The 13800-nt window shown below is 28.6% G+C and overlaps 1 protein-coding gene across 3 annotated transcripts in view; it reads left to right on the top strand.

Annotated features, from left to right (window-relative positions):
* The window catches only part of LOC132936224 (calcium/calmodulin-dependent protein kinase type 1), a 442174-nt gene that overhangs the window by 394984 nt on the left and 33390 nt on the right, over window positions 1-13800 (top strand). The window lies entirely within an intron of this gene.

Raw genomic sequence — 13800 nt, 5'->3', positions numbered from 1 at the left:
CACAAAACCTAAAACATAACCAAGATAAAAATAGTAGAAATATTATTTAGTTCTAAGTATATTCTGTGGGTTATGAACATATTATAATCGTTTTTTGGTTTACATAATATTTCTCGGGTGTCATACCGAAACCACCATGACATCGTTCGTTTTTAATAGCATATAAAATATAATTCAATCGATTTTTCGTCTTCTTAATATTTTTTATCTCAAAGTTATAGCACACATTTAAATTATTGAAAAAAAATAAATATACTCCCAAATAAACGATTTAAACTTAAGTGTCCAAACGACGACGTTGATCCGTCATATATAGCGCTAAACGTTTCGCAAGACTACCGACATAAAATGTGCAGCACCATTATACGTTTACTTTACCGAACCGATGAACTCTGTTCGAACGCGAAGATTAATCGCAGCCGTCAAATTTAAAACGAAATAAAATACGACTCCATGACTGGCCGCAGGCCCGCTCGAGGAATGCGCACTTTTCAATATTGTCCGGAATGGCGATAAATTTGTTATGAATTTTTCAATTCTAAAATGCGAGACCGGGCGTCAATTAATATTCCGACATGAGCGATCATCAGCTAAAAAAATTAATAATGATTAAATTCGGTTGTTTCGTGTTTTAAACAGAGAGATACAAACGTTGAAAAAAAAAATCAAAAAAAGTTTGATGTGATAAATCTTCGGCTTTTTTTCATCCTTGCAAGTATAAGTCGTGGAGACACCACTCTATATTTATAATATAAGCAAGCGAACAGCGACACAACCAAGAACAATTCCGTTACATTTTTCGATGTGTTGAACATTTTAAATTCATTTGTTTTTCGTCAATCAATATTAGTTTATTGATTCATCTCCCCAAGCCGCTTATCAATACTATTTAACATACGTTCAGTAGAAATATATAGAAACAAATTAGAAATATTTATTTTGTAATTTAATGTTTGAAAAAATACAACAAAAATAAGTCCAAGCGCTCTATTATAATCTTGTCTTTTTATGCAGTGGATAATATATTTTAATCATAGTACCAAAACATTTATTAACAAAATATCTTTACCCAGACAAATTGTGATCCTGAAAAACTCTCTTAGATATCTAAGTAGGTGAACTAAATATTTTAAGCATCTTTAAACGTAGTTATATTTGTATTTAAATGCATTTTCATTAAATTATTTTACAAATAACGATGTTTAATATATTTCGAGTAGGTACATAATATTATAATAAGATCCTATACGAGTTTGTAACACAATTAAAATAAATCAACTTTTGGCATTGTGCATCACATTATAAATGTTAGAGAATAAAAAGGCTTTATTTTAGTCAATTCAAAAACCACGTGTTTTTTTGGCTGTACACCGTGATGTTTTCACTATTATTTCGCATTATAAGTAGTCAGTACCTACATCGTCGAAGTCTTTCTGCGTAATATTCAACCCACGACACGCACTTCCTCGTGTTACGAGTGCTGAAGTTGTCGTTTATTTATAGAAACTTTTCACTGCATCAAATCCTATTCCTTTCCACTAAATCGTTTTGTTTTTCTTTGACTCCGAGACTCGTTCACAGCAAACGTTTCAAAACGGGCCTAGTGCCATTTATTCTTTTTCTCTTATTTAAAGGAAGAAATACGTAGTCCACATGACAGTATGTATTATTTTCTTGTGATTGTTTTCTCCCCGTCAAACGTTTGATTTCTCTTTACTCGAAAGAAAATCCTCCGCTGGCTCTCGGAATGTGAAAACTTCGCAGTATTTCGCATTTGCATGTGAACAAAATAATATCTCGTAATACAATCGTACGACGGGCTAACGCGAGTTTAGACACACAAAGAGTTACGACAGCGAAATGTGTTGCTTTTAGTTTTACGTGGTTATTATTGTTGTAAAATAATAATATATATATTTTAAGTTAACACTGCTATTTCGAGGTCATTATTAATTTTTATAGACCTCATAATTTGAAAAATAAAAACCAAACAAAAATTAGTCCATCGTCTTTATTCTTATTTTTATAAAAGTTAAATTGAATAGACAATATTTTTCTTATTTTATCTAGACAAAAATTAGATACTTTATTATCTGAACTCATCGATATCCAGGTCAAAGGAATATAAAAATTACAATGTGTGGACTCAATTATAGTATACGCGTGATTACAATTTGCAGTAGCTGATTATTAAAATGTAATAAAAGTCACAGTAACTTGCATTTTGGTAAAATATAACGATGGTGTTCCGACTAGAAATGTGACCATTCTGGGGCTCTGGGCTTAAATAATTTCCGTATATAATTATATGTTATTTATGTTAGGGATAATATTATTATAATTGATAATTATTCACTTAATGTATTATAATATTATAAATAATAAGATTACAAATTACTATAATATGAAGTAACATTTAACATTATATAACATATTTTAACCACGAACGGGGTACCTAAATTGCCTATCCAGAACGCCGTGTTATCGTCATTCTACTATTTAAAATACAATTTACAAAATTATTATACTTATTGGTAAAGAATGTTATTATTTATATCTATTTATTAGAATAAGCTACGTGAATTCCGATGAGAAATATGCACGGTTTAAATCATTCTTGTTAAAATAACACCATTTTTATTTTTCATATTTTGCATATTTGTCCTGATGTATATTATAGTGGGCATACTTTTGTTTGAAATTTTCATTATAATTAAGTCAAATTACGTTTTGGAATAAGAAAACTCTTGTTAAAATAAAATCACGAGTAACAACTTCTCAACGTCGAATAAAGTATGATTCATGTGCACTTCAATTTTTTAAACTTAAATTTAAATATTTATAGACACTATTGTACCAAATAATATATTAGTATATTACCTATATTTTGTTTTGTATTATTTTAATGTACCTGTATTTAAATATTGTATTCAGATCGGGGCATCATAATTATAAACGTTATGTATACGCCACTGCTAGTGTACCACTACGCTGTCGTACCGAAAGTAATCATAAAGATATAAAAAAAGCTTCATTTGTATGTTGGGGTCACCAAAATTCAAAAATTCCTACATGGGTTATATTAGTACTATTATAATATTATAGTTTCGTTATTATCATTAAGTTTCTTTATGCATCATAAAAGCATTACTGTTCAACCAGACGTGGTATATTGTTTACTATATTTTGATATGTACATATAATTTTTTTAATGTAACAACTCCCATATATGTGTACTGCACTGGGTTGTAACATATGATGATATGTGTGTGTGTTTATTTTTTGTATCTGCCTAATAACGATTTTAGTTATCATGTTTTAATTAAAATAATATTAATCTTATCTCTTAGGGACATTGAGGTTTTCACCATTACGTATTTCATTATTTTCATAAGACATTTTCAAAATAATGTAAAAACATTAGCTATACCTATATACCACGGACCTATTCACATCGTTCTACGGTAGGTCGGTACTGACTTATGAGTTTCTAACAACAATAATATATGAAATAGGGAATATGGAATTATAAACGAAATGTTTTTTGAAAAAATTAGGTTAAACCGTGTTTTGTTACTAACAGTAATACATAAATGAATAGTAAAATATCTTTGGAAATAGAGGCTGACAAGCATCTCCACACAGAATTTATTATTCGTGTATGCAATAAATTATGAATATTTTTTAATTCAAATTGAACACACCCTTTACAGAAACGTACTCAATGATGAGGAGGTGCAACACGAAAACAGCTATACAGCAAAGCTACTTCATCGGTTTATTTTTGGTTTTTTAAAAATTCCATAGTTTCTTATGATATTATTATATTGTATTACTCCAAACACGGAAAATCTCATTAAAATATAAAAAATGGTTTAAATGTAGAAAAAAACACTGTCAGATTCAAGATATCTAAAAGATACGGACTAAAGCTGATTATGACGCTGACGAGTGTTATTTGCTCAAAACCTTAATAGTTTAAAGCCGTTACGTCACGTCTATATTTTTCTCATAACCGTTTTGGTCTATTTTTTTGTCATACGTTAAATTGCAACCTTCCTACAGTGCTGTAGATATATAGGTGAAAAGTGTAAAACGAAAATGCTATTCGCGATAGTGTCTCGATAATATTATAAAACAGCGAGCGATCCAGATTTGATATAATAATAATATAACATCGAAAAGAAGAAAATTGTTTTATCCCGCACATTGCCCATCACATTTATTTTTAGATTTTGAGCAGAGTAAGGGATCTAGTGGTTTTACAATGGTGTTTTTTTATCCTGTATAGAAAATTTCTACCATCTATTATCTTATCTTTTAGCCAATTGGATCAAGATGGTACTTTAAAGAAGTCATTTTTCGATTTTCTCAATAGTTGTTTAATTCCACGGGAAAAACCACCGACAAACTACAAAACAACCTTTAAAAATAAGATTATAATAAATTTCTAATGCTTTGTTTATCACCATAGAAACGATTTATACGATATTTATACTATATAACGATTTTAGTTATTTTGTTGTAATTCATAGTATTAATTCAACTTACAGGCTGTAATAAAATATAAAATATCCAGACTGACACAAACCGTCTCCGCTCAGAATCGTTTTTCGTATACAATGATATGATATAATTGAATTAAAATTTAATACAATCCATTAAATAGTGACCCACTTATAACCTACTGTACAGCAGAGTGACATCCACTTACCTGCTTTTTTTGTTTGGATTGAAAAAAAACTATTTTCTACGTTGTGGCACTGCAGTCGATCGTATTTTGTACAGCCCAAAACGGAAGTTGATGATTTGTATTTTTTGAACGATGGTACGGGTCTTGTACGTGTGGTGAATTTGTGTCGTCTGCAAACAGAATTATAATTTTTATTATTATTATTCAATGGAATAATAATAAATTATATTACAATCCAATTTCAGTCCTATACGTCGTGGTAGTTTTACTTCGTCGATCGAAGACCAGGATGTCGACGTATTGAACGATCCTTATTGCGGAAAACATGTTAAAAAGATTGTGTTTGTGTCTCGAAAATATAGGGAAATAAAAAAAGAGGAACTTGAAATTAAAAACAAAAGTGATCAGATTTTATTACGGTACTTTAAAACGCCATAGAATAACTACTTATAACAAAAAAAAATCGAAAAAAAAACAAAACGAAATCAGATAATGAAAAAAACAATAAACGATAAACGCACAACCATTTAATAATATAATTGTTAAATTAAATTATTAAGAGGATGTCAGCGCACTATTTGTTTTATCTCTCTGACCCACGTGCAACATAGACAAAACGCATTTGCGCAGAATCGTTTTTTCTATGTTTTTAAGTAATTTCAGAGTAAAATCACCCATTACAAAAAAGATAGAGAATAATATTTTAGAGGGAATGACATAGGTATCGATTTTATATTTTATTGTTATTTGACTTTGTATTCGACTTTCAAAATTAACAAAAAAATGTTGTAAATTTAAATTATGTTTAAATTGCCTTGAAACAATATTTAGAAAAATCGATATGTCATTCCCTCAAAAATATTATTCTCTATCTGTTTTGCAACTAACTTAACTTTAACTTAACTCATTTTCCTCTACATTAACTTAAAATCAACTCATATTTTTCTTTATTTTCCCCCAATTAAGTTAATTTTGAATATTCCTATTATCCAGAAAAATATTTTGTTTATTACAGATTTTCGGTTTATAATAATTACTATAAATTCGCAGAATACAGAAAATATTATCAGAAAAAAAAAATGTATTTTCAAAGAACTTTGTATTTATGTTTAAAGATAAAAACTAATATATTGTATTAATAAGTTACCTATAAATATTAATACAGGGGTAAAATACTAAAATTAATCACCCGAACGAAAAACATCGATGCTGCGAATCATTTTCATAAACCATAATACCTATTCATTACTCATTAGTTATTCATTATTTTGTATTAGTACAATAATGATTATCATAGATTGTCTGAATAGTAATATAACTATGAATGATGATTACTATTCAAGCAATTATCACTTATTTTATTAAATAATATCTCACAAATATGCATTTTTAAATGGTAAAAAGTCTTAAAAATGTTATAGAAATCTCCACATAAGTCAAATTAATCTAGTTTCAAAAATATTCACAATTATTTTATATGCATTTAAAGTTTAAATTTTGGCAAAATTCATCAAAATTTCGTAAATGTTCCAACTATTTTTTAGTTTCAAGAAATGTTCAATTTTTATTTGAAATATTTTTACTTATTTCTTTACTTTATTTTTTTTTTTTTTTTAGATTCTGAGCGGAGTAATGAATGTTTGGATTTTACAATAAAGTGTATTGTTTTTAAATGTTTTAAATATGTTTTACTATTTATATTTTGTGTCTGTGTACACTATAAGTATTTGAAATAATGCTTCGGTTTTCAACTTCAGTATCTTGTTTAATGGGAAAATGAATCTAGTTGGTGCATTGGGGGGGGGAGGGGGCAGTAGTTTTCAAAAGTGCTGGAAAAACCAAAAAAAAAATTAAGGAAAAACAAGAATTTCTATGCAAAATCGGTTTTTGGTGTAACTCTAAAACAAATTACCTTAGATATAATATGACATTTTTAATGAACGTTTATATTAGCATTTTCTACACACTATAAAATTAACACGTCTTATTAGTTGTTACTAAAAGTCAAACTAAGTTTTAAATTGTGTATAGAAAAACCCAAACCAATAATTTTAAGCTAAGCCTATAATGAATTTTATTATAATATAAAACACTACAATTATTATATAAATACTTAAATTTTAACGATCGTGATGGAATTACTATAATATCTATTGGCCCTTATTCTGAAAACGTCAAATACTTAAATTTTTAATAAGTTATTTAAATATAAAAATCCTTAAAGTAAAATACATAAGACACGAATATTATACATTTAAAATAACGGCTATATAAATGTAGGTCAACATTTGAAAAAATAAAATTACCTCGTCATTGTAGGTATTTTTTATGAATTATTTTCAAGAAAATCTGATATTACAGTGTAATAATTTGATCGGCGTAAACTTTTACGTTCATGTAGGTGAATATCGTATATTATTATGTATTCCATAGCGTGTCGCCTTCAAGTAGGTAACCACTAACCGCACTACTGATCAGTAGTTGTAGATGTCGATAGTGTACTACGTCATTGAGTACATACGTCACTGTAAATGGGTTTGTTAAATAATTTTAATTCAATTATGATCAATCGTTTATTGAATACGATAAAAAAACGGTTGTGAGCGAAGACGGTCTAACCTAGGTTTGGTTACCAAACAATAATTATCTTAATAATAATATTAAACTTTTAACAAACGTTCATATATTTTTTAACTCCCGATCATTTTGCAAAGTACTGGGAATTTTTACTTTTTACTTCCAAAGTACAAACTAGATCCAATTCACTATCAGATAAAAGAAGGAGGCCATTAAAGTTACTGATTGGAGCATTTTTTTACTAGAAAAAGTTTCACTATAATAAATATTAAAACACACATAATAGTAAAATCAACACATTTGTCGCTCTACTTAGAATCTAAAATGAATCATTTTACTATTTGAATATTGAAAACTGTTTTACTAATGCAATTCAATTACATAATATTGTGTTGGTAAAGTTATAAAATCAATAAAAGACTTTTTTTAGCAAACAGTTCTAGTAGTTAATAAACTGAAATAATAAAAAAAATTTCAAAAATATTAAAATAATTAAGAAATTTTGAAAATGTAAAAATTATTGCATTTTCAATTTTAATTAAACTACAGCACACCTCGTAAAAACTATATTTTATACTGTTATACATCATCAGTAGGTAATAAAAGACACTTATCTAAATGAAAATAAAAATGCATATTTGGAAATTACCAGTTTTGTGTTTATTAAAAACACTCCAATTGTCCATTATTATTATTTATTAGTTGTACCTGTGTGTAACACATTATATCGTCCCATAAATATTCACCAAAACACGTCAAATTATTCTACAAGTCAAAAACCATAATATTTCTGAAAACAATTTCCCCGTGTGCTACCTGCAGTAGCGCAATTTCCTGTTACAAAATCCCGGGTACACCGCTGGATATAAAAAATAATATATATTATAAAGTGTAATCGCATAACAATTATAATATTATAATTACGTCTGCAGAGACGATTTTCAGCGAACGCAATAATAATAAATAAAATTGATAAAAAAAAAAAGTGGTAGCGCTAGTAATATTGGTATCTATATAATATCATATTGTCTTAACTATTTCTGACGAATCGGCCAGTTTTTTGCGCCTTTGAAATAATAACATCATGTTTTCCGGAAACCCGATCGGAAGTTTAATGGCATTTCGCAATAAGACGTTATAATATTCGTTTCAGTGGTAGGTAATACATTAATACACCCTAACGGCCAAGCGACTTTGTGAACAATTTATGTCCGACGACGAATTTTCCCCTCAGTTATAATGCTGGGCGGAGGGGGTGGGGGAGATCAGTATATAAAGCGTTACGTGACAAAGTTGAACGTGTTGAACTTTTCCGTGAAACTTTTAATCGAATTCGAAAATTTTAATTGATTCCCAGCTCAGCCACTACTATACGTCCACATAATGTAATTTGTTTCCGATTTACGATTAATATAATATTATTGTCGAAGTTCCTCCGATGGGAGGTTCCTCCGTACCCTATGGACCGTTTCTTTATTTATTTTATTTTAAAACTGTTTTATCGCGTTCACTATTGCTGTTTCACATTTTTGAACAGATTTCGCAATAAAGTGATATTTTAATTAAAAAGTGTTATCATTCTAAAACCGTGCCTTATCGTGAGTTTGGTTGTTCGAGGTAGAAGAACACGTTCATTTAACTGGCTTTCTGCCTGGCTCGGAAAGTGGACATTTTTAAGTATCCACCTTGACACTCACTGAATCCTGTTTTCAGTGAAGCCATTGAGTGACAAAGGTTACAAATGGATCCGCATTTACCTGTAATGTTCTTTTGTTTAGATCTAATTATATTATATACCTCCATATTTTGTTGTTTTTTTTAATTGACTAACGTAAAGTGTGGTAATAAAACTAACATAATAAATAGTGTTTAGTATGCATGAAATAATAATAGTTTTAGGTGGTATTAAGGAGGTGAAGCATTCTATATATATAGGGTGGTTATAGTTGTAGTTCGTACGATGAGAAGGGACGTAATATAAGGAGTGGTTTCTAGTTGGATAGTCAGGAATACGAAAAGGAATTGAAGAAAGAAGATCGGTGGTCATCAATAGAACCATTTAGTAAAGATGTTTTAATTTGTTTTCTATAATTTAATAGAATAAATGAACTTGTTGTCATATTTATCACGGAAAGTTTAGTGTCTGACAAAAAATAATATTACGCTTATACAATATCGAACTGTAGTTATTGCGCTGCAATCAATGCTCATATTTTTTCAATACGACTATTTAATTACTAAAAATATTTGTTTAATTTAAAAACGGTTGGTATTGTTATACATATATTTGCCGATTACAAAACAGTCCTTTTGAAGTTAACCGAAATGTTTCTATATTGTTGTTTTTCCCCGACGCACATCGTACTATCATAGCTTATATATATGAAATGAGTAAACGGAGTAAACGAATAAAATTCCATCAAGATAATATATATTTATATATATGCCATATAATTTAGTGTTTACGACGTTACGGCGTTGGGCATATTATTATTATCTACGAACAAGCCCAAGTAATATAATATAGTTAGAGTATTATGGGGCGATAAATTTCACTAACGCTGGCCCCGCGTTGTCCAGCTATTTATTATAATAGTAGGTACGTGTAATACGCTTTACGTCTTGACGTCTATACACGTACGAGTTCTCCCGAAAAGTGAAATAAAAAATGGACGTAGATAAATTGCGTATTTCGACTAATTTATATAAAAGCGTGTGTGGGTCGTAGTCATCGCTAGATATATCGAATCCGATTACGGCGGCGACGACGATTACGACTCTGTGTAATAGTATAATATAATAACCCGCGGGGCTTGAGATCGAAATGAAAATTTTCGAATTTTAATTCAATTTCACTCATGGATATGTGTATGTTTTGATTTAAATTCAAAATAATATATTAATTTCATGATTTTTAGATTGTTTTTTAAACTTAAAATACCTATCAATTTTATATTTTATGGTTTTGATTTTGATTTCTAATTAAGGGAATCTTGTCGTCGTTCTATACCTATATGTTGTCGTTAAGCACCGCTGTGAAACGCGACTTTGAAAGCGAGATATTAGTTATTATAGTACGTTTCATAATAACTGCAACTCGACGCTAATAACGCGCCTCGAGGTGTTTTTTCATAAGGGTTTCTAAAACTAGCGCGTAATAATGCGTGGCAAATTTTAAATTGATAACGAATATTTTACAAATTTTTTCGATCCTAATATGAAATCCCATGGTTTGAGACAAAGCCGCCACGAAGCGCGTTAGCGTCGATTCCTAGTTGCTATGAACCGCACTTTAGTTATTAGTAATTACCTTCCAATAAATAACTAATCAATAAAAAATGATATTTTTTTTTTTTAAATCGTTTTGTAAACAAAAATTATAAAACGATTATTATGTTGGTATAAATTATAGATATCTTATCATTGAAAGTGATATGGATTACATCGATGTAAATTTATATTATAAAATAATATTAATATTTATTTCATTATAAAACAAAATTATATCCATAGGTAGGTTTTAATTCTTTGTCGATTGTTTCTATTGGATACAGAAAAAAAATAGAGACTTTTATATTATGATCGTTATATTTTAGAAAAACGAATGTATGTTCGTAGCATTATTGAATATCTACTCAAAAACTACTCTACCGATCTCAACGAAAATAACATAAGTTGTTGTCAGATATATCGGGAAAGGTTCAGAGGTTCAGACAGTAGTTTGATTCGAGTTCGAAAACATACCAAGTGCGACAGCCGACATCGTCCCTCGTCTCGGTGGAATCGGTTCACAAAGAGCTGTATAATTTATTTATTATATCTGTTAATTTTTTTCACCAGGGGAAAAGTCCCGTGTTATACCGCTTATTACAATAACAGTAATGATATTATAATATTAAATTTATAAAAAAACGCGTGTTCGCCAGTTGCGCGCGTGCGCAGTGACTCGGGTCTACGACGACGATGGAAAGCCATAATATTATATACGTAAATACCGTACGAGCGTCTGCGGTTATTAGCATAATGTAAAATGTTATGAAAACCGAAACTCAAATGTTTGCTCGGTCGTAGTACACTTATATACTATACAATATATAATATTATTATTCTACACTTCTACGTACCTTTATATAGACCGTGTAGAACAGCTGTAGTACTTACCAACAATACACCATCGAATAAACGCACACACGTGATACATAATACCTACTACAGATACGCGGGTACACGTGTGCGCACGACTCGACGGGATTTAATTAAATTAATTAAATACGTATACGTACGCCTATATATAGGTATACGTGGTACTACACTACGACTATAGGTGGTATACCTAGGTCAGGATGCGATTTCGCGTAAACAATAATTCAAAACTGAACGTAAGTAACATAATATTTACGTGAGGGCACATTAATATTATATTATTATTATAAATATCATGATCGTAAAATACACACGCGGGGTATTCGCTATTCAGACTTGGGTAGTATTCTGAATAAAGTATAGGTAAAATAAGTATTCGGAATACTTTTTAAATATATAGAATACCTACTTTTAAAATACTTTTTCCAACAATATTCTGAATAACTATTTAGAATATTTTTTTTAAGTATTTTATTCCTTTAAAAAAATATTTATTATTTACAATAATAATTGTTTTCTTGTTTTTCTGGAAATTTTTCAAATATTATACACGTTTTAAAATTTTAAATCAAGGATCAAATTATATTATATATTTTAGAAATATTAAATTATATATGTCGGACAATGGGAAAAAATAAAAGTATCATTGGTTTAATATTTAAAACAAAAATTAAAAAATATTTTAAAAATATTTGGGAAACTTTTGAAGTATTTAAAATACTTTATTTGTGATACTATTTTTTATGAAGTATTTGAATACATATTCTAAATACTATTTTTCATAAGTATTTAAGTATTTATTCCAAATATTTTTTTAAAGTATTTTACCCAAGTCAAGGGTATTGCAAGTAAGATTAACAGAATATGTAATTGACTATAATACTATATGTTATATTTATTAAAATTCATTTTTTTTGCTAACCATTAAATGCTTTTTTTTACTATAACACAAATATTGGATAATTGTTAAAAATATATAATTATTATTGGTTATAGTAATTTTTTTATAAGAACAAAAGTCATAGCACAGTATGACATATTTAGACAGAGGTATTACTGTTACACCCTGCATATTGTATAATTTTACTTGCGAGGTAACCGCAAATTTATGTGTTTTTTTTAAAAAAAAAGCTTTTACACTGTTTGAAAATATATTGAAACTTTTATTAAAATTTTAATATTATTTTTAAAATAATTGTTTGGTAATCTTGGTTACCAAAGGATTGTTCGCTCAGAATAGTCATTGATCGTATGGGTATAATGATTTATCATTTAATTAAATCTCATCACATCCATTAGAGTGCTAGTCAATGAGGAGGTACACTCGAGTGGTTACCTACTTTCCTCTTTTATATTTATTCTTCAAGTAAATAATGGGCCCACTGAACATGTTTAAATACATTTCAAGTTCTGCACATTTTGACAAATTTGAATAATTTCACATAAAATATAAGGATTATTATAATTGAATTATAATTTAACACACCCATTACAGTGATTTACTCAATATAGAGACATTACACGACTACTATAATTATACAGCAGGGCCGACTTCCCCTGTTTTTTTTATTTTTGTGTCTGAAAATATTAAAATAGCAATACGTATAGACTTTAGAAATTTTAGACTTTTTGGTATATTTTCTATTATGTTACATATATATTTATACCGATAAAATATGTTATGCTCGATCAAAAAGCTTGAAAATGTGATTCATATGATATTTTATAAGTTGCTCTTTTATCTATTTAAATATATCGATTATGTTAAGACCTATTCGTTTGGTGCTGATTTAGAAGTTCTAGTTTAAAAGGGGTGAGCCAATGTCATAAGTTCAAAAGTTTATAGCGGCCGCCTGAATGATTTGTAAATTCTAAAAATAGACTAGAAAACTCTTGCTAGTTATTAGTTTTCGTTTGGTGCTGATTTAAAAGTTCTAGGTCATGTGGGTGGGCCAACTTAACAAACTCAAAAGTTTATAGCGGTCATCCGAATTTTCAGAGAAATTTTTTTATATTGATTTTGATCTAGTTTGAAACATTTTTAATCAAATAATGACTGAACATATTATAAATATGTTTTTAAAATTTATTCTTAAGTTATCTCGATTAAATCTAAATTTAATCTTAATTATGGTAGAAATAATCCTCTGGATCGTATGATGTGGTTGGCTAATGAAAGGACCACACATAAATAATGATGAAATTATAGTTACCTATTACTGGGCTACTATTATTATTTTTTATTATATATTACTAATCTATCAATCTAATGTGATGTATTAGTATTTATTCTATAACTATTATATATTGATTTATTTGATGTAATGTATTAATTTATTATTGTAATCTAAATATTAAACTGTTGTAGATAAAGGGCTCCGATGGTT

Source organism: Metopolophium dirhodum, chromosome 1, assembly GCF_019925205.1.
Source record: "Metopolophium dirhodum isolate CAU chromosome 1, ASM1992520v1, whole genome shotgun sequence".
Taxonomy (NCBI): domain Eukaryota; kingdom Metazoa; phylum Arthropoda; class Insecta; order Hemiptera; family Aphididae; genus Metopolophium; species Metopolophium dirhodum.
Note: the sequence above shows the minus strand (reverse complement) of the source record. Positions and strands in the feature narration are given on the sequence as shown.